The sequence below is a fragment of the Lactuca virosa genome, chromosome 9 (genome assembly GCF_052849685.1).
Source record: "Lactuca virosa cultivar CGN04683 chromosome 9, Lactuca_virosa_CGN04683_v6, whole genome shotgun sequence".
NCBI classification, from domain to species: domain Eukaryota; kingdom Viridiplantae; phylum Streptophyta; class Magnoliopsida; order Asterales; family Asteraceae; genus Lactuca; species Lactuca virosa.
In genome coordinates, this window is record NC_136434.1 from 263,998,028 (window position 1) to 264,019,539 (window position 21,512).

The following is a 21,512-nucleotide window of genomic DNA, read 5'->3' on the forward strand; positions in this document are numbered from 1 at the left end:
CACCATCATTAGCATTAAGATCATGAATTAAACAAGCATGTAGGTTACACACAATTCCTATGATCTTCTAAAACTCATAAGAACAAATATTAATATCAAACAATTTCAAGAAATCATATTAACACATATAAAACTTGAAAATTGATAATAGTCATTTGAAATGGGTTAACATAATCATTACCACTTTAAAAAACAGATTTTACAAGTCCAAAACAGTTTGGGATAATGATTCTAGCCCATTTCCAGCAACAAAACTCGGAAAACTGCCCAACACGCACCTACTCGTTGAGTGCATGATCCTACTCGACGAGTAGGATGAATTTTGCCTTGGAGTCGTCGAGTTCTCCCCTTGCACTCGGCGAGTCCAGTCGAACAGTGAGCATTTTTTCGATTTTTCAAGCAGTTTGCATCAACTATACAGAAAACAATCCTAGGCTCTGATACCACTGATGGGTTTTGAGCATTCTAACACTCCTATGGTGTACATGCAACCCTATAAACCTTGAATCTATGTTTTCTCTAATATACATGCAATTTTGATTTTTCAAGGTTTACTCCCTAACTAGCATGGCATGGGGAATATGTAATATAAAACTAGTAGAAGTACATACCTTTCTTGTTGCTTGGATTCCTTGAAGACTTTGTGAGCCTAGCACCCCAAATGTTGTGCCTCAAATGCTTCACACAACACTAAAAGACTTGGAATAACTTGAGAGAATACACTTGCACTCAAAAATCGGTTATGCCCTCTTAGAACTCACTAGTGGTCCGATTTTGCTAGCTATAGGGCTCCTTTTATAGTGTTGTCACAATTAGGGTTTACACATGAATGCCCTTAATTGTCATGACTCTTGATTTCTAATGATCCATGGGTTTGTAACTCCCATGAACTATCCATGGAGCTCTAAATGGTTATAACCCAACTCCATAAACCATGGATCATAAATCCACCATAAAAGATTAGATGATTGTCATAATCAACCCTATATATTTAATTAGTCTCATTTTGATCACCAAATTAATTCTAAATTAATACTTGATCAACACTAATTAAATAATACTATTAATAATATATTAGGACTTATAATATATTAATAATCACAAGTGTCCTTTCTCTCATTTAGTCTATCCAAGTATTGCAATGCCATGCAACCCAAATGGACCATGCCGGGTCGGGTCAAGTACATACCAAATAAAGTTATGGACTTAGACACTATATCCAACAACTTTCCATTTGATCTTTAGAATAGAGTGGGATCTAGAATTCCTCTTTGAAACCCGAAGCATTTGAGAAAATCAGTGAGGGTTTCGTACCATGCCCGAGGAGCTTGGTTGAGACCGTAGACAGCCTTCCGGAGTTTATAACAGTAGTTCGGAAAGGAAAGATTAATGAATCCGGGGGGCCGTTGAAGGTACACTTCCGTATCAAGTTCACCGTTAAGAAATGCACTCTTAACATCCATTTGGTAAACTTTGAAGCCTTTATGAGCTGGATAAGCAAGAAAGATTCTGATGGCTTGAAGACGTGCAACAGGAGCAAAAGTTTCGTCGTAGTCGAGCCCTTCTATTTGAGTAAAACCTTTAGCCACCAGTCTTGCCTTATTTCGGATGATCACTCCTGCATCATCAAGCTTGTTTCGGAATACCCATCTTGTACCGACAATGGGATGATTCTGAGGAGGAGGCACGTCAGTCCAAACTTTATTTCGGTCAAATTCTGCCAGTTCGTCTTGCATGGCTGTAATCCAGTCAGCATGCTCCAATGCTTCCTTGATGGATATGGGTTCAACCATGGAAATGAATGCTGAGAAATGACATTCGTTTTGAATATTTGTAGCAGATCGACTCTGTACACCAGCATTGGGGTTACCGATTACTTGGTTCGGAGCATGATCCTTCGTCTAAACATGTAATCGTGGGAGTTCTTGTGCAGTCGTCGAACCGATATCAACAGTGGAATTGATTTGCTCCCCCTGAATGGTTTGAATGTTGGGATGATGCTCCCCCTGAACTTCTGAACCAGAGAGGTTGACATCATCATCAGAAGGGAACTCAAAGAATTGTTCACTTTCATCATTGTTGATCGGATTGGAGTCATCGAACTCAGCAGCTGCATCTTGGAAGGCATTCACATTTGATTCAAGAGAGGAGTTGGCATTATTCTCCCCTCAACCTGAGAAAGTTGAAACGGAGTAGAATCAAATGGAGAGAGACTTGGGATTGGACTGGAAACATTACGAGAGACTGGAACTTCCGAAGAGGGGATTGGAATGAGAGGAGATCTTGATCGAGATTCCGAATCAAGAGCAGTTTCGGAAGGACCAAAGAGAGATTCAAAGTCAACTTCAAGAAATTCCTGAGGGTTCAGACATCCTGGCGGAGGAGCATCAGACTCCATAATGTGAGTTGTGATGTGAGTAGGGCCAGAATTCCGAACAAAGTTGTCATCGAAGGTAATGTCAAAGCTTTCTTCAAGAACATGAGTTCTCCGGTTAAGAACTCTATAGGCTTTCGATGAAGAGTACCCAAGGAAAATGGCTTCATCAGCTTTAGGTTGGAACTTGGTAAGCTAATCACGGTTGTTCTTGATGAAGCATCTGCATCTGAAGACATCTAAAAACGAGATTGATGGCTTCCGACCATTTATTGCTTCGTATGGTGTCATGTTGAGACGTCGATTGATGATACTCCGATTTTGAGTGAAGCAAGCAGTAGAGACGGCTTCAGCCCAAAGGTAGAGTGGTAGATTTGCGAAATTCAGCATGGATGGAGAAGCTCCAATGAGAGTTCTATTGCATCTTTCGACTACACCATTCTATTGTGGGGTATAAGGAGCTGAGAAGTTGTGGTCGATTCCTTTGTCAGTAAGAAAGTTCTCAATGGTGGAATTAGTGAATTCCGAACCATTATCACTCCGGATTCTCCTAACTGGGAGTTTTGTAAGAACGTCTATTCCTTTGATGAAATTTATGAGCTCTGAGGTTGTTTCGGATTTCAACCTTAGGAAGAAGACCCAAGTGAACCTTGTAAAATCATCTACAATCACAAGAATGTATTTCTTATGATGAAGACTTTCTACAGTGGATGGTCCATAGATATCAATGTGTAGAAGCTCCAATGGTTCCGAAATGGACTTTTCGATAATAACAGGATGAGCCTTCTTCGATTCCTTACCACATTCACAAGCAACACACAAATGATCATTTTCGAATTTGAGAAGAGGTAAACCTCTTACCGTTTCGCCGGATACAAGATCATTCATATACCGAAAGTTTAGATGAGCGAGCCTTCGGTGCCATAACCAACTGACGTTAGGAACAACTTTGGAGAGAAGGCAGAGTTACGGTTTTCCAATAATCATGTTGATGTCGAGCGGGTACATGTTCTTGTTGCGAAGCGACTTAATTAAACACTCTTTCCGGTCTTTGGTCATTACATAACTGTACTTTTTGCAAAATTCCACACGTCGATTTGAGTCAGTGAGCTGAGCAACACTTATCAAATTATGTTTTAGGTCAGCCACATAAGACACATGCGAAATAGAGAAGTTTCCATTGGTGAGAGTTCCATAACCACGAATTTGAGAGTTGGAGTTGTTGTCATACGTCACTTAACCAGCATTTGGAGAAAACTTTAAATCTCGCAGAAAATCTTTCTGCCCCGTCATGTGCATGGATCAAGCACTATCAATATACCATATTGTTTCTTGCTCCGAAGCACAAAGTGCCTGCAAAATTAGTGAGTGATGGAGTTTTTAGGCTCCGAATTAGACTTTGGGACATAGGCATGGGCTTTGGACTTTGATTGTGACTTAGGAACAACTTTGTGTTTCTGGGTGATATTCTTGGAATTCTTTGGAAACAGACAGAATGCTAATGTCTTTTCATCTATCCAGTAGTCATATTTAATGAATTGAAGATTCCGAACTGCCTTGTTCGGATTTTAGACTTCCGGAGGGTTGGTATAATTGGTTTCCTCCGGAATGATTGTTTCAACAATGGGAGTTTTGACTTTCCACACACAATTTTTCGTGGAAGAAGATGTTTTCTTTTCATTTGAGAATTTTCTTGATGACACATTGGCTTTAGAAGGATTTGGTTTAAAAATTATGCCATCAGATTTTGCAATAAGGACAAATGAAACATTCCGAGATTCTATTGGAGTTTTTCAGACGGATTTGGTAGCTACATGAGCTTGAGACTGAGTTGAGCTGATGACTTTATTAGGTTCGATATGACCAAGAGTTTCATAAGGTCATTTGAGAATTTTAGAGGGAACAAAAGAGTTTTGACTATGAGTAGATGCATGAGAATTCCGGGATAAACTTGGTTTGGAGTCAGCAAGGAACCTGGAATTTTGTCTAGTCTTAACTTCCTTTTTATGAGCATTTCGAGCTTCTACTTTGGGATCTACGATGTCCTTCCTATTCAATATTGGTTTTCTCTTAGGATGAGACGAGGATTTTGAGGTTTGTCCGACTGATGGATTCTTAAACTCAGGAGTGATGGGAACCACTCTAGTTTTTGAGATGACTAAGGAATCCGATTCACAAGAGTCAGAGGACACACAACTTGAGACTTCAACTTTATCATCTAAGGATGCCCATACAACCTCAGAAGCAGTGGTTTCAATTGTCACCGGATCTATTTCTTCAATCACACAATTGTTCACATGATTGCTTTTAGGGACGTAGTCTACACAATTCGTAAGACTGTGATGAAAATCCATGGTCTGATTCAGGTCCAGGTTTGTCAGAGGCGGAAGAGGCGTGGAATCAGGACATATGACAACTATTGGTTTGAACTCAGGAATTAGGGACTCAAATTGGTCTGAAGTCTCAAGAAGTGGTGACAAGGGAGAAACAGGGGTGTCCGAATGTTTGATACTCGGAACTTCTCCCATGAATGTCAAAATTTTCAATTCCTTCAAGGGACTGACAACTGGTTTCGGAAACTCGCTTCCGAGACCAGGTGCTTTAGACCATGGATGACGAAAATTGTGTGTCATCCGAATGTCCGCTTCAAGCATGTCAACAGAATTATCCAAAGCATCTATTTTTGCATTGAGACGTTTGTTATCAGCAATCAAAACATTTCGTTCAGAATAAGTGGTTTCACATTTATCTTTCAAAATGATACATTCATCGTTTGACATTACAAGCTCATGCTCTAACGACTCGATTTTCAATTTTTTATCCTCAAAACGTAACTTAAGACGATTTAGTTCACAATCCTTCTTCTCACTGGCTTCTATGGCAGACTCATAGCTTTATAAATGGTGTTCATATCTGTTTGGATTTGGGTCAGATAAGGTTCACAAAGAGATAAATCAAAATTATTATCAGAGATCATAGATATTACCTGCTGAACAATGCTGCGGCCAGGTGGATCGTTTATGGCCATGTAGCAGTGGTGAGGTTCAATAACATCATCATCATCTTCAGAACCAGAAGACCAGTATCCTTCCTCACATTCAGCCATTTGTCTTGCCATCAAACACATGTTTCTTCCAGTCAACATGTCATCATCATCTCCGGATGACCAATATCCTTCAACATCTCTTGAAACAGTTGTAACAAACGCTTTCTCACTTTCAGCTAATTCTTGTGCTTTTCGGACATAGTAGGCGAAGTCCTTGACTTTTGGTTTTGGAGGAGCATTAGCCAGGCAATCTTTTGAAAAATGATTTGCATGTCCACACTTATGACACACAATCTTTGATTTGTCCGATTTGGAATTCTGAGAGGATTCCGGAGCAGTGTTTGGTTTACTGATGCTTGGTTTATATGATGGAGGATTTTCGGAAGTTGGCTTAGGTTCAGGAGCAGAGTGAGGGTGAGGATTTTTATGGTGAGGAGCATTGAATCAGTTTTGGTAAGGTTTGTAAGAGGAGTTTAACGGACGTTGGTACTTCATTGAGAGTAGGGCGAACTCCTGTTGAAAACGGAGTTCAACGTTCATGGCTTCAAATTCATCAACTGTTAAGGTTTGCGTGGGTAAGGTAGGTGTGGATGTTTGAACCAATGGAACAATGGGTGTGAAGGGATCCAAGGTAGATGAATTCGGAATGGTTGGTTCAAAGGAAATGACAAGGGCAAGAGGACCTCCGGAGAGTTCCCTTATGTTCTGAGCAACATTTGACTCATGTCCTTGAAGTTCATCAAAAAGTTGATAGAGCTTCAACTTTTTCAAGGAACCATTGCTTTGGAGACGAGATTTCACATTTCCCTATCCTTTGCTGAGACTGTTGATAAACTTGACATTGTACTCCAAAGGAGTTCGAACAATCCCATGAGCAGTCATGTTGTTGACAACGATTCGGTAACGACTGGAAGCAGATGCCACAGATTCACTTGGAGTGGTAGTGAAGGTTTCAAAGTCGTTGACAACTGAGGTGAGGTGCTTGTACTTCATGTTTTCGGAACCTTCAATCAGGTCCTGAAGAGTGTCCCATATCTCTTTTGCAGATTTGCACATCTTGATATGCTCGAAGAGTGAGGGAGGAACACCAAACACCATTTCAGAGAAAGCAACTTGATCAGCATGCAGCTTCTCGATATCATCAGCAGTTAGAGGAGCTGGGCGAGTTTCATCTTCAAGCATGAGCTGAGCACTTGCATCTCTTACAATTATTCTTACAGGAACATGTGGACCTTCAGTTACGGATCTCCATATTTCTTCACCTTTTTCTTTTCCAACTAGAAATATTTCCATTCTAACTTTCCAGTGATCATATTCTTCCACAACTATCAATGGGGCACGTGTAGGGCTACCCACACTATTTGCGATTTGCATTGAAATCATTTGTTGAGAATTAGAAGCAGCCATTGAAGTTAAGATATCTTCAAGCTAAAGTGGTATATAGAAGAACTTTTATCCTCGACACAGAAATGGTTAAGATATCATTTGTTGAGAATTAGAAGCAGCCATTGAAGTTAAGATATCATTTGTTGAGAATTAGAAGCAGCCATAGAAGAACTTTTACCTAGCATGGGTTTTCTTGAGTACATGCACAAAGATTTGATCTTTAGAGAGCTTAATAGACTTAAGGTTTAAGATCTTGCATTGTGGTGATGTCTAATTAGATAAAGTTGGAAACTTTATACATTAACTCTCTAAGTGAATATGAACTGGTGAACCTAGATCTGTTAGGATTTAGCTCTTAATGGAGAAATAGATTTTGACCAAAAATGCAGCGTAGCCAAGGGCTATTTGCGGCACGGTTATGCATTGCATCGTGTCTCTTTCTTGCTTTAGTGATTGGGGTAAGGTTAATGGGTTTTAAGCTATAGACAATGGTTTAGTTTAGGCAGTTCGTGTATTTGATTCTTTGGTCCTTTGGGTAATTGGATCAAACTCTTTATTCAGGTGGGTCTTCTCTTTATATTGTAGGACACTAGGTTTCATGTTATGCTAGTTGTCTGTGTGACACCTGCATGTTGTGTATTGTGAGAACAAGATCGATGCGCAGGGACAAGGTTTGAGAACTCAAACCTTGAGTGAATGCTTAAGATCAATGTCTGCTTGCTAAACAATGTTCAAGTCAAGGCTGGAGAGACCAGTCAAGTCTTAGATAATGTATTCAACAAATGATCAAGTCATTAAATGAAGAATAATAATAAATGATCAAGGCAAGGCTAATAAATGAAGAACAAGAAGAATGTTTAGAATATGCTTATAGTGAATGCTAAAAAGTGAGTAAAAGATCCGTGGTTGACTTCTATTGAAAGCTCCTATAAATAGGAGAGAATATTACAGCGAATTAACCCTGATGTTTACATAGGACCGGACAATAGACATAAGTTTGACATTCTGATTGTCTAAATACAACTTTAGACCAAGTCCTATGAAACGTTACATCAAATACAAGACAAAAGTAATAAATGCACAAAAGACAAACGACTTCATTCCGGACAAGCAATGTTCCGGACATGAAAGTTGTTTGCGGATCAGCATGCATTCCAGACATGAGGATAAGCTCCAGAATGCCTTCACTCTTCTTTCCTTCTTTATTGGTCCGGACAGGTTCCGGACAACTTCTTCTCTTTGGAATTCATCCACTTCGGAATAGCGAGTTAGGATTGCCAAAGGTTCACTTTCAGGTTCCAACATGTATACTTTCTTGGTTGGGCCCGTTGGGCTACACCCATTTATATACATTTATTAGTCTAGGCCTGATTGTATGCTTATTGGGCTAGGCACGGATGTATGTATGTTGGGTTGGGCCTGCATAATAAGACATAGTTGTTGGGCTAGGCCCAATAATTGTATACTATGTGGTATCTTGGGGAATTCACTAAGCTTTGTGCTTATGATTTTATATTTAAATGTTTCACATTCTTGTAGTAGCAAGGAGAAGGTTACAACGAGATTGCATCATGTATGCTATTTATGATTTTGATATGTGTTCATAGTATTGATTTACTCACAACTTTGATTTATGTTGTTAAAACAATTAGTTGATTTCTTCTTATGAATGAAAACTGTGTGAATTTATTTGATTATAAAATAAAAAAATTGGTTTTTAAATTTGGGACATTATATTGTTGTTGGATACATTATAGAGAAGAATTACTTTAGGCTCACTTGCCATCTTCATCTACTCCCCAAAACCATGTGGGATCAAAGGCATCAAAAGTTGTCATATAAATATCATGTAATTGGATCCTTGATAGTTTTTGCTTAAAATGGTCTGAAAATAATTATTATTTTAAAGTTGCTTCTATTGTTGTTTATAAGAAAAAAATATCATTTTTAGATATCCAAATCCATTAGTTAAGCACAATCCATTTTATGGAGAATCGGCTAGGACTATATAAGTAGCCTTTTTGTTGGTCCCCTATTGTCAGAATATTTGTTGTTCATTTTTATTTTGGAGAAACATAGAAAGCAATGTCATTTTAGATGTATTTGTTTTTAGAATTTATGCACATATAATTATTAAATAGATGCATAGAAGGTTAACATGAAGTTTAGAAACTTCTTCGATTTCCATGTATCATAAATATCCATTATTTATGGGGGAACTAACTCATGGTACCAATTTTGAATGTCTAAATCGTAACCTCCTTCAATGCTTATAATAGTATTATTAACTTGCATTAAAATCTGAATTTGGCTCTTTATGTAATGTAACTAGATAAACAAGTTATTTCTAACATTCGACACTAACATTTTTAGAATAAACCATCAAAGTTACTGATGAGCATATGCATATTTTGGAAACACTTTGTTCTTATACATAATTTCAATGTAACGTTAAAAAAAAACATAATTATTGTTTTTCATATTTTAAATGAAATGAAAGCCATTTTCATAAAAGCCATGTCATCAAGATATATGTTTCACAACATAGATGGAAACTAGAATTATAAAGTAAAGCAACACGAAATCTAGAATCATAAATATGATGATGTGTGTGTATAGATCCTCCTTCGCCTTCCCATAAATTGATAAGTACCAAAGAAAACATTTAATCTACAACTATAAGCACGAAGCTTAGTGAGTTCTCCAAAATATCACATACAATGTAGATAACGACACATAACAACATCTGGTCCACATAAATCCTAGGATCGAATCAACCCCAAGTTCGTATTAATTTCATTTGTATGTTTCAACCAAAAGGGTCTGTATCAACCCACAACAGCTTGTTGGATTAGGTGTCTAAGTTCATAACTATTTCTGGAATGTACATAACAACATCTGGTCCACATAAACCCATAGGATGCTCCATGGATGCTCCATGGATGCTCCATGGTGGTTATAGAACCCATGGGTCATGGAAATGAAAAGTCATGACAATTAGGGTTTACATGGTGTAACCCTAATTGTAACACACTATATAAGCTACATGTTATACATCAAAATCGGCCACTAAGAATACAAGTGAGGGATAACCGATTTCTAAGTGTTCTTCATTTCTCTCTAAGTTATTACAAGTGCATTTGGTGTTGTGTGAGACATTTGAGGCATCACACTTGAGGTGCTAGGCTCACAAGGTTTTTAAGGAATCCTAACTACTACAAGGTATGTATTTCCTACTAACTTTTATGTTTAAAAGTTCCCATGTATGCTAGATAGGTTATGAACCTTGGAAAAACAATTTTGCATGTATCATAGATAAAACATAGATCCAAGCTTTCTAGGGTTGCATGTACACCATAAGAGTGTTAGAATACTCAAAACCCTACAGTGGTATCAGAGCCTAGGCTTGTTTGATTTATATTTGATGCAAAATTGTGAAAAAAGCTGAAACTCTTGCTGTCTGGTCAGTGGACTCCCCGAGTCCATGGGAGGACTTGACGAGTCCAAGAACAAATTCATCTTACTCATCGAGTAGGTTCATGCACTCGACAAGTAGGAGCCTCTGACTGCAGATTTTTGACTTTTGCTGCTGGAAATGGACTAGAAACATTACCCTAAACTGTTTTTTTGTTTTAAAACTTGTTTTAGATGGTGTAATGGTTGTTCTAATCCATTTACAATGGCTAATATCAAAATTTCATGTTTATATGTGTTCATATGTTCTTGAAATTTTGATAGGAATATTCATGTTCTTATGAGTTCTTGATAGATAATAGGAATTACTTGTTAAAATTGTTTAATGTTTAATTCATGATCACTATGTGTTTTAATGGAATCCATAATTTGTCCTCAAGTTATGGATTACCAAAAGTATTTCTTTTAAAAGTCCATCAAAGAAACACATAGGTTACATAAAATGAAAAGTCACTCATTTTATTACATCATTAACTCATAAGTTATGAAAGATGAAAAGTTTTGTAGAGTTCCAAAACTTGCCCTCAAGTTTTGGAACATGTAAAGTCACTTTAAATACTTTAGTTCCAACCCCTAGAATTTTAAAAGTTAAAATTCAACCCTTATACTTTATAATATTATAAGTTAATATATATATATATATATATATATATATATATATATATATATATATATATATATATATATATATATATATATATATAAGAACAAGTCGTTTTACCGTTAGTAGGCCTCATTCACGAAGCCGGTCTATAAGGGGGGGTGGGGGTATAAGGTTGTTGCCTATAAAATGGCAGCTTAATGGGTGTCCACTCTCACCCACCGTTTCCTTGATTGGTGGAGGGTCGTTAGCCGAACGGGTAGGACAAGGACTTCTAAATATTCATTAAAAGTATGATGAAAAAATAAAGTAACTAAATGTTTTTTTATAAATTCCCAATCTTAGTTACTTTAGGAAAATGTGAATATGGTGCTAACCCATGAAATTACACTTTGCACTTTGATTAAGTCGTTAGTGGAGCGTGTGTGGTTAACCGGCACACTAACCTGGACTTAACAAGGTAGGAAAAGGGTAACTTAATATTTATCATAGTATCGATGGAGCGTGTGTGGTTAACCGACACATCGATTGAGGGGTAAATATTGAGGGTACCAAGTAATTTGCATGGTTACTTCACACTTTGTTTTGTGATCCTCGGCCTCTCAGTCACAAAACCTGAAGGGCACACTCGAGATTGAAACATGCCATTGAAAAGTTCAATGAATCTCAAACAATCTAGGAGTTTCAAAACCAATTAAAAACCTAATAATTTATTTTGTTTTTCATGGTGGAAATTGGTGAATCGTCATTCACCTATCCTCAAATATTTTATAGCTTGGATTACGGCATCCCTCTTCTAAGTTATAAAATATTATGTTGGGTCCTAGCCTTAATATTACATTTGGGTGTTTTATTAAGGACTATCTTTATATCTAATATAAACTTATCTTTTTTTTTTCTTTTCAGATGTCTTCCAACAATGCTGCTTCTGGCTCAAACCCTACCGGCTCCTTCTCTCTCATGAACCTTTGTGGGAGAGTCATCTTTGATGGATCCAACATTATGGATTGGATTAGGAACACCAGAATGGTCACTCGGTATGAGGACAAGGAATATGTCCTCGACAAGGAGCTTAAAGAACTCATGCTGACTGCTACTCTTGAGGGGGTCGCTGAATATCAGGCCCATGAAAGAGATGCTACCAAAGTGGCATGCATCATGTTGGTCACTATGACAACCGAGATCCAAAAGTCCTATGAGCACTACTATCCTTTTGAGATGCACCGGGATTTGATGGACCGCTACCATCAGAGTGCTCGTCAAGAACGATATGATAACAACCAGGATGAAGGATGGTGAACCCATCACGGGCCACATGCAGAAAATGCAAAGGTATGTGGACCGTTTGCTGAAACTGAACGTGAACTTCCCAGAGGAGTTGGCAATAGATATCATTTTGCACTCCTTACCTTCGTGGTATGATAAATTCCGCATGACATACCACATGAACAAGGAGGAAGTTACACTCAGCAAACTTCAAGGACTTCTGAAGACCGCGGAAAGTGGTCTTAAAAGTAAGTCGGTTGTTACTAATCCTACTCCTACCACGGCCCCTGTCTTGGCAATCGGGCAAGGAAAAGGAAAGAAGAGGAAGATCCCTTCGAAAGGTACCAAGGGAAAGTCTCTTGATGGCTCCTCTTCGAGCGGAACCAAGAAAGGTTTCGTTACTCCTTCTGCTAACCCTAAAGAGGCTGAATGCTTCTATTGTCATGAAAAGTCGCACTGGAAGCGAAACTGCCCAAAGTACCAGCAAGATGTTAAGGATGGGAAAGTAAAACCCAACCATGCAGGTATTTACACTATATTGTCTAATAACTCACCCTATTCTAATTCTTGGGTCCTTGATACAGGTTGTGGTATTCACATATGTTGTGATTTGCAGGGACTAAGAAGAAGTGAGAATGTGGAGCATGGGAAGATAAACTTGATCATGGGAAATAGGAAAGTTACATCTGTCACCAAGATTGGAGTTTATTCTTTATTGCTAAGTAGTGGGTTAACATTAGATTTGAATAAATGTTGTTATTCGCCTAAAATGGCAAGACATATTATTTCCTTTCATGGCTTGTACAAACAAGGTTTTACCTTTTCATTTGATAATGATGTGGTGGTATTAATGCTTTCTTTAATAATGTTCTTTATTATAAAGCATTACCTTGTGATGGTGTGTATGAAACCGTGTCCGTTGTAGATAACCTAGGAAATAATGTATTGTGTATCGATTCTTCCACTAGTTTGGATAAAGCATCATTATGGCATTGTCGTCTTGGACATGTAAGCAAGAAAAACATAGGCCAACTCCAAAAGGATGGAGTCTTGGAGTCATTTAACCTAAAATCAGATGACAGTTGTGAATCTTGTTTACTTGGGAAAATGACAAAGTCACCCTTCACTGGTACTTGTGTTAGGGGTGAGGGTTTGTTGGACCTCATACACACTGATGTGTGTGGACCCTTCAGAACCACCACAAGGGATGCTAACCGCTTCTATATGACTTTTACTGATGATTTTAGTAGATATGGATATGTCTACTTAATCAAGCATAAGTCAGAGACCTTGAAAGATTCAAAGAGTTCAAACAGGAAGTGGAGAATCAGTTGGGCAGGAACATTAAGATGCTTCGATCCGATCGAGGTGGTGAGTATCTTAGTACAGAGTTCCTTGAATATCTTAAGGAATATGGGATTGTATCACAATTGACACCTCCCAGGACACCGCAGCTGAATGGTGTGGCTAAGAGGCGTAATCAAACCTTGTTAGACATGGCTCGTTCCATGATAAGTCGAGCTTCACTACCAATCTCATTCTGGGGGTATTCCTTAGAGACTGCCGCCCATATCCTTAATATAGTCCCTACAAAGAAGGTTGCCAAAACACCTCATGAGATGTGGACCGGAAAAGTTCCCAATCTGGACCACATCAAGATTTGTGGTTGCGAGGCTTTTGTGAGGCGCGAGTCTCACGATAAGCTCGAACCTCGAAGTGAGAGGTGTATTTTCATCGGCTATCTACAGAGATCCTTCGGTTACCTCGTCTACAGACCCAATGATAATGTGGTCTTTGTAGCGAGGAGATGAGTCTTTCGAGAGAGAGAATTCATAAGCCAAGGAAACAATGGGAGGCAAATTGACCTTGAAAAATTCAAGAGTCAAGTGGTGAAGGAACCTCAAACCCTAGCAATCAACCTGAGGAGGAAACTCCTGTTGATCCGACAGAAGAGTCTATATCTCTGAGGCGTTCCACAAGAGTTAGGAATGCACCTAAGCATTACTATGGTTTCCATATTACTGCGTAAGGTGATACACTTATCAGTGATAGCACACTGGTGAGTCTGGATGAACCTAACAGCTACACGCAAGCCATGGCAGGCCCTGAGGCTGCTAAATGGAAAGAGGCTATGGATAGCGAGATACAGTCCATGTATGACAATCAAGTTTGGAACTTGGTTGAAAATGTACCTGGTCGCAAGACAGTCGGGTGCAAATGGATCTTCAAGAAGAAGACCGACATGGATGGTAATGTACACACTTATAAGGCGCGAATGGTTGCAAAAGGCTTTTCTCAAACTCCAGGAGTTGATTATGATGAGACCTTTTCAGCAGTAGCGAAGATTAAGTCTATTAGGGTTATGTTAGCCATTGCTGCATTTCATGATTATGAAATATGGCAAATGGATGTCAAAACCGCTTTCCTTAATAGAAAGTTGGTTGAGGATGTTTACATGAGTCAGCCTGAGGGTTTTGTCAGTACATAGTACCCTAACAGAGTGTGTAAGCTTGAGAAATCCATTTATGGATTAAAGCAAGCACCTCGCAGATGGAATCTTTGCTTCGATGAGAAAGTCAAAGAGTTTGGCTTTTCGAGGAGTGAAGATGAATCTTGTGTATATGTCAAGGCTAGTGGGAGTATAGTCAGTTTTTTGGTATTGTATGTGGATGACATACTACTTATAGGAAATGACATCCCAACTCTGCAGGAAGTTAAGTCCTGGCTTGGGAAGTGTTTCGCTATGAAGGACCTTGGAGAAGCTGCCTATATCCTAGGGATAAGGATTTTGAGAGACCGGAGTAAAAGACTAATTGGACTTAGTCAGAGTACCTACTTGGATAAGGTGATGAATAGGTTCAGCATGCAGAATTCCAAGAAAGGAGAATTACCAATCCAGAGTAACGCCAGACTGAGTAAGACTCAGAGCCCGAGTACAGAGGCTGAGATAGCTGAGATGAGTCAAGTACCTTATGCTTCTGCTATAGGCTCGATCATGTATACTATGACTTGGACTCATCCTGATGTGGCCTTTGCCTTAAGCATGGTCAGCAGATATCAGGGGAACCCTGGCAAGGCTCACTGGACTGCGGTAAAGAACATTCTCAAGTACTTGCGGAGGACAAAGGACTGGGTCCTTACCCTCGGTGGGAGTGATGACTTGAGAGTATTGGGGTATAGTGATGCTAGCTTTCAGACTGATAGGGATAATTTCCGCTCTCAGTCAGGCTGAGTCTTTACCTTAAACGGAGGAGCAATTTCTTGGAAAAGTTCCAATCCAGAGACAGTGGCTGATTCAACTTGCGAATCAGAGTATATAGCGGCAAGCGAGGCAGCAAAGGAGGCTATATGGCTAAAGAACTTCATTGGAGACCTTGGAGTTGTACCAGCTATAAAGGAGCCTATAGAGATTTTCTGTGATAGTGAAAGCGCAGTTGCCTTAGCCAAGGAACCAAGGGATCACGGTAGATCCAGAAACATCGACATAAAATATCATTTCATCAGACATCGAATAGAAGAAGGACTCCTCGTAGCAAAAGAAGGTATCATCGGATGAGAACCCGGCAGATCCCCTCACTAAGGGACTGGGTTGGGTTAAGCATCTCCAGCATGTGAGGCGCATAGGGCTGAAGGATGATAGTAGTTTTAGTAGTTAGATAGCTTTGAAATGTGTAAAGTGTAATTGACATTTGATGATGAATAAAAGATGTATTTATTTATGAGTAAAGTGTTGCTATCTTTTGACAATCGTTTACTATCGTTTCATTTTTCATGTTTTGACTTCCAGAATAATTATATTTGGTATATCATATTATTCGAATTCTCCACAGTCTGTCATATGTTGGGAGTAGGTATGAATCAAGACTGTCATGAGTTGGTTGTAGAGGTCTAAGATATTGGACATGGCTACAACACTCATGAGTGCTCATAAGTTCCGAGTATTGGATTCAACCCACGCTCGATGGTATCACTTCATGGAATCTATCTCGAGTGATCGTGAGACGGTATTATCATATAAGTCTTCAAACCAAGAGATATGACTTGTTGCCTATGAGTTGGTTATGCATCGATTATACGAAAACACATTGGTAACTCGATGTTATAAAACGTGCCTTTGTGTATGATTCAACAAGTAGTAGAACAAGCATATGAGTCGAAGTTTATCTGTTCCTTCTTGGATTAGAAGTGATATCTGGTCCCCTCGATGATTTTGTGTTGACCCATGTACCGGGCTCAGTCAAAATTAAGTTGATGTGTTCAATTAAGTTCTATGTCAAAAAAATCGGAAATCGGGAAACAAACTGCTGGACAATAAGCAAGACATCGTTCCATGTATTTTTCTGGCTGATATCTAGAACAGAGGATTATATGATCACTTATCTTAAATGGCGTATCATCATCATCTCAGTTCCGAGAGACCTTTAAAGAGCTACGATTGCTGATCGGTTCCTGAAGTCATTCTTGCAGTTATAGTTATTAGACTTATCCAAGTCGGAGACTGTTGGATTAGGTGTCTAAGTTCATAACTATTTTTGGAATGTACTTGACCCAATTAGCATGGTCTATTTGGGTTGCATGGCATCATGCATTTGAATAGACTAAAATGAGAGAAATAACACTTAAGGTTTATTAATATATTATAAGTTCTAATATATTAATAGTATTATTTAGTTAGTATTGATCAAGATTTAATTTGGAATTAATTAAGTGATCAAAAGAAGACTAATTAAATATATGGGTTGATTGTGTAAATCATCCATACTTCTATAGTGGGCTAATGCTTCATGGATTATCAAGTTGGGCTAAATCCCATAGGATGCTCCATGGTGGTTATAGAACCCATGGGTCATGGAAATGAAAAGTCATGACAATTAGGGTTTACATGGTGTAACCCTAATTGTAACACACTATGCAAGCTACATGTTATACATCAAAATCGGCCACTAAGCATACAAGTGAGGGCTAGACGATTTCTAAGTGTTCTTCATTTCTCTCTAAGTTATTCCAAGTGCATTTGGTGTTATGTGAGACATTTGAGGAATCACACTTGAGGTGCTAGGCTCACAAGGTTTTTAAGGAATCGTAACTACTACATGGTATGTATTTCCTACTAACTTTTATGTTTAAAAGTTCCCATGTATGCTAGATAGGTTATGAACCTTGGAAAAACAATTTTGCATGTATCATAGATAAAACATAGATCCAAGGTTTCTAGGGTTTCATGTACACCATAGGAGTGTTAGAATGCTCAAAACCCTACCCGTATCAACCCATAACAAATTATATAACAACTATCAATAAGTAAGACTTAGCTAGTTTAGCATGCACATCAACTATGACATAAGCAAAAAAAATGAGAAAACTTACCTGAGCTAAACAACAGAAGCTCACCAATAATCTCTGCAACAGAATAACTAACACATGATACCTAATGCCAAACCTAGACTGGTGGTTAATCAGATACTCACTTCTACTCAAGTTTGACCAAAAGTCAACTTGGTCACTAAGTTAACCCTTGGTCAACTAGGTATGCTACGCTATATAAGGGCTTGCAATGCCCACTACAAGACAAAATAGTCGAGTATCTTGGCCAGAGCATGCCTGACTTAGAAAACCCAAAAAATCATGTTGCGCCAAGGATAGGTGCGCCGTGTTCAATCCTTCTTCACAAAGTGAAAAGACTTAATCCATTAAGTCAAAACCCCAAACTTCCAGATCTAGTCCTAAAAAATAACTTAATAGATAAGGTTTCCTAACTTTACCCATTAAGACTCTCCAATACAACAAGATCTAAATTTTATGTCTTAAAAAGTCCAAGAATGTATCTCTCTTTATTCTGGTCATGGTCAAATCTAAGAAGGAATGGGTGATAGCTTTCTTGAAAACTTCCATATTACACACATGATACTCATTAAGTGTCATACATTTCACCTTTGTAGACGTATTGCCCTTATATATGATGTGTGGGTATATAAAGAGATGAAACCATTTCTTTTGAGTTAGTTTTTATTCTCTTTTTGTCTATATGTCGAGAGCTTTGTCCTTTCTCCTCTCTTTCTCTCTTTTGAAGACTATTGAAATAATTTGGTGTTTAAATGCTTCTCCCTAAATACTAAATGGTGTTTAGTGCTTAAAGGCATAATAACTACTTAATACAACTAAAGAAATAACATTCTTGGCGACTCAAACTTCTTGTAATATCCCTTTTCAAGATGTTTCTTATTTTAGGATTGTGGACCTTAATTTGATCAAGTAAAGGTCCTAGGCTTCAAGGGATAAATTTTGTACCTTATTAGATGTTGATAATCTTGGTGAAGTGATTTAAGCCTCTGAATTGTGTATTGGAGCTAAAAGGGGCAAATGGGAAAAAGTGATATTATAGACTTTTTGCATATTAATAAATTAAGTCTTGTATGCATTAAGTCGAAAGTAATTTGGTTGAATTATAGGGCTTGTTAATACATTCATGTGCAAATAAAGATCACTGAAAAACAGGTTTATAACAAATAAGTTATGACTTTGAAGTTAGAATTGACTCTCATAAATGCAACACCTTGACGTGGTCAGAAGGTTACCGCGACGCGTTGAGCTGTGTAGCCCAAGCCCATCTAATTAGGTTTTTCCCAATATTTAAAGGCTGTATCTTTGTGTTTTAGGTCATTTTCAGCCTCCATCACATCAAAGAGCTCCATGGGAGAACACCCTAGCCTCCATATTGTTCTCTCTCCTTTTCTTTCCAAGTTTTGAGCTATTGGTGCATTTTGAAGTTAAAGAAGGTGATTCTTGGTGCAAGGAGTATTGCTTCAACTTTGATCTAGCCAGCTCTTGTGTTCTAGACTTCGGTGAATCAAAAAAATCCTCTACCCTTATTCTTTCTCTCTTAGTTATTAGTTTGGTAATGTGGCTTTGGTCCCTTTTCTGGTTAGTCTTGACATTTGAGGAACTCCAGATTTTGTTATGGTATTTTCATAATTGTTAGGATCCTTTTAAGTGAGAAAAGGGTCTAAGCATGGGTTTTCTTGAGTCCATGCACAAATATTTGATCTTTAGAGAGCTTAATAGACGTATGGTTTAAGATCTTGCATTGGAAACTTTATCCCTTAACTCCCGTAAGTGGTTCAGATATGAACTGGTGAACCTAGATCTATAATGATTTTTCTCTTAATGGAGAAATAGTTTTTGACCAAAAATTCAACATGGCCAAGGGTGCTTCACGAAATGGTTATGAGTTGCATCGCGTCCCTTTTTTCCTCTAGGGACCAGGGCCTTGTCAAAGGGTTTTAAGCTATAGACAAAGTTTTAGTTTGTGTTTGGTTTAGGCAGTTCGTGTAGCTGATTCTTTGATTCTTTGGGTAATTGGATTCGGCTCTTGATTCATGTGAGTCTTCTCACTATACTGTAGGACACTATGTTTCATGTTATGCTTGATGTTTGTGTGACACCTGCAAGTTGTGTATACTTTCTTGGTTGGGTTCATTGGGCCTATTTATATACATTTATTGGTCTGGTTCCGAATGCATTCTTATTGGTCTAGGCATGGGTGTATGTATGTTGAGTTGGGCCCACACGATTAAAACACAATTGATGGTCTACACCCATAATTTGTATGGAATATGTGTTGGGTCTAAAAATATGGTGTATACTTTACTTTTCTAGGCTTGAATAGGTTTTTGGTCTTGTAAGTATTGTGTGGGTGTTTGCGGTTGTGTGGGTGTTCTCAGCTGTGAACGTGTGTGCGGTCGTGAACGTGTTTGCGGTTTGTGTCCCCTATATATAGTGTGTCAGACCTGTCAGAGGTGAAGGGGGAACATAAGTGCATGGCCAAGTGTATGAAAATCAAGGTGTTCTAGAGAGAGAAAGTTAGTGAGAAGAAGAGTGAGTGTGTGTGTGAATCTCACGTGTATTGGAGCATCAATCTTGTCATTGAATACATCATAGATTCATCTTCTTCTTCTTCTCCTTCTTCTATATTTGATCTTGCATCATCCAGTTGATTGGGATTCCGCACCATCAAGTGGATCTGATTGATACATCAAGCTAATTTTTGGGACATACAGTTGGTATCCGAGCTTGGATTGTATCAATCAAATTGGCATGATCTGGAGCATTTTTGCACTTTTTCTTGAAGGATTTTGCGTTTTTAGATAACTTTTGACAAAATATTGGGGGTTTGTTCTTCGTGTTTTTCATAAAAACGAGTTTTTGATCGAGTTTTGGAGCAAAAAGGGGTGACAAACGTTGTTTTTCACGTAATCTGCAAGTGGTTTACGGCTAAAGAAGGGTTTACTGCCGAAGAAGGGTTCACTGCCAAAGAAGGGTTTACGGCCGGCTTCGGACGTTTACGGCCCAACTCATTTGTAGTCCTCGGACAGTTCTCGGCCAGCAGGTGTTCAGCCCACGAGAGTTTGCGGTCCAGTCCTCGTTTACAGTCCCCTCGGATCTTCGGCCCAGCAGGTGTCGAGCACGTGTTCGGTCCAAGCGTCTTCGGTGCGAGGCTCCAGTACATGCAAGCTTGTGCAGCAGCAAATATTCAAAAGAAATTGGGGAGTACAAGGTTTCAAACCTGGGTCTATTGCCTCCTCAACCAACGCCCTTTCCAACTCATCTAGCATACGAGATGTTTAACACTTTCCCTTTTTAATTCAAGAAGCTTCGCTATTTCGACCTATTCTCGGATTTTTGACAACTTTTGCCCAAAAATTAATTTTTCAAATATTCAAATTTCATTTTCAACACAAAATTTTGGTTTTTAATTTTTGACTATTATTTTTGACTTTTGACCTTAAAATTTTTACTTTGACTTTCAATTTTGACATTTGACTTTAAACTTTGACTTTCTCGTTTAACTTTCAAATTTTCAAGTTTAGCCTTTCGGTTTGACTTTTAAGTTTGATTTTTTAAACTTGACTTTTAAGGTTGACTTTCTCGGTTTATAGTCAAAGGGCATTTTTGGTAAACAATGAGTTCCGCAAACATTCCGGTTAATGAAGTTTCATGCTCTCAATCTTGTGAAGCTACGATTAAATTTCTTCGTTGAAAATGAGGACCTTAAATATGAAGTATATACTCTTGGGAAGGCCCAAAAACCCTTAAAAACTCAACTAGAGGCCAAAACAAAGGAGTTCAGAAAAACTTCAAGAAGAATATCGCAATAAATATGAAAATTAGAACTATGTTAAAAGGGAAATGGCCGAATTAACTGCCGAACTTGATGCATTGAAAGCTAAATATAAAGATGCAGATTTTACCTTTAAGAAATTTGATGTATCAAGTGAGGTAGTTGCGTCCATGATTGAAAAGCAACTAAAATTCAAAGATAACCAATCTAAGGGTCTAGGGTATAATAGTGTACCATCTCATTTCAA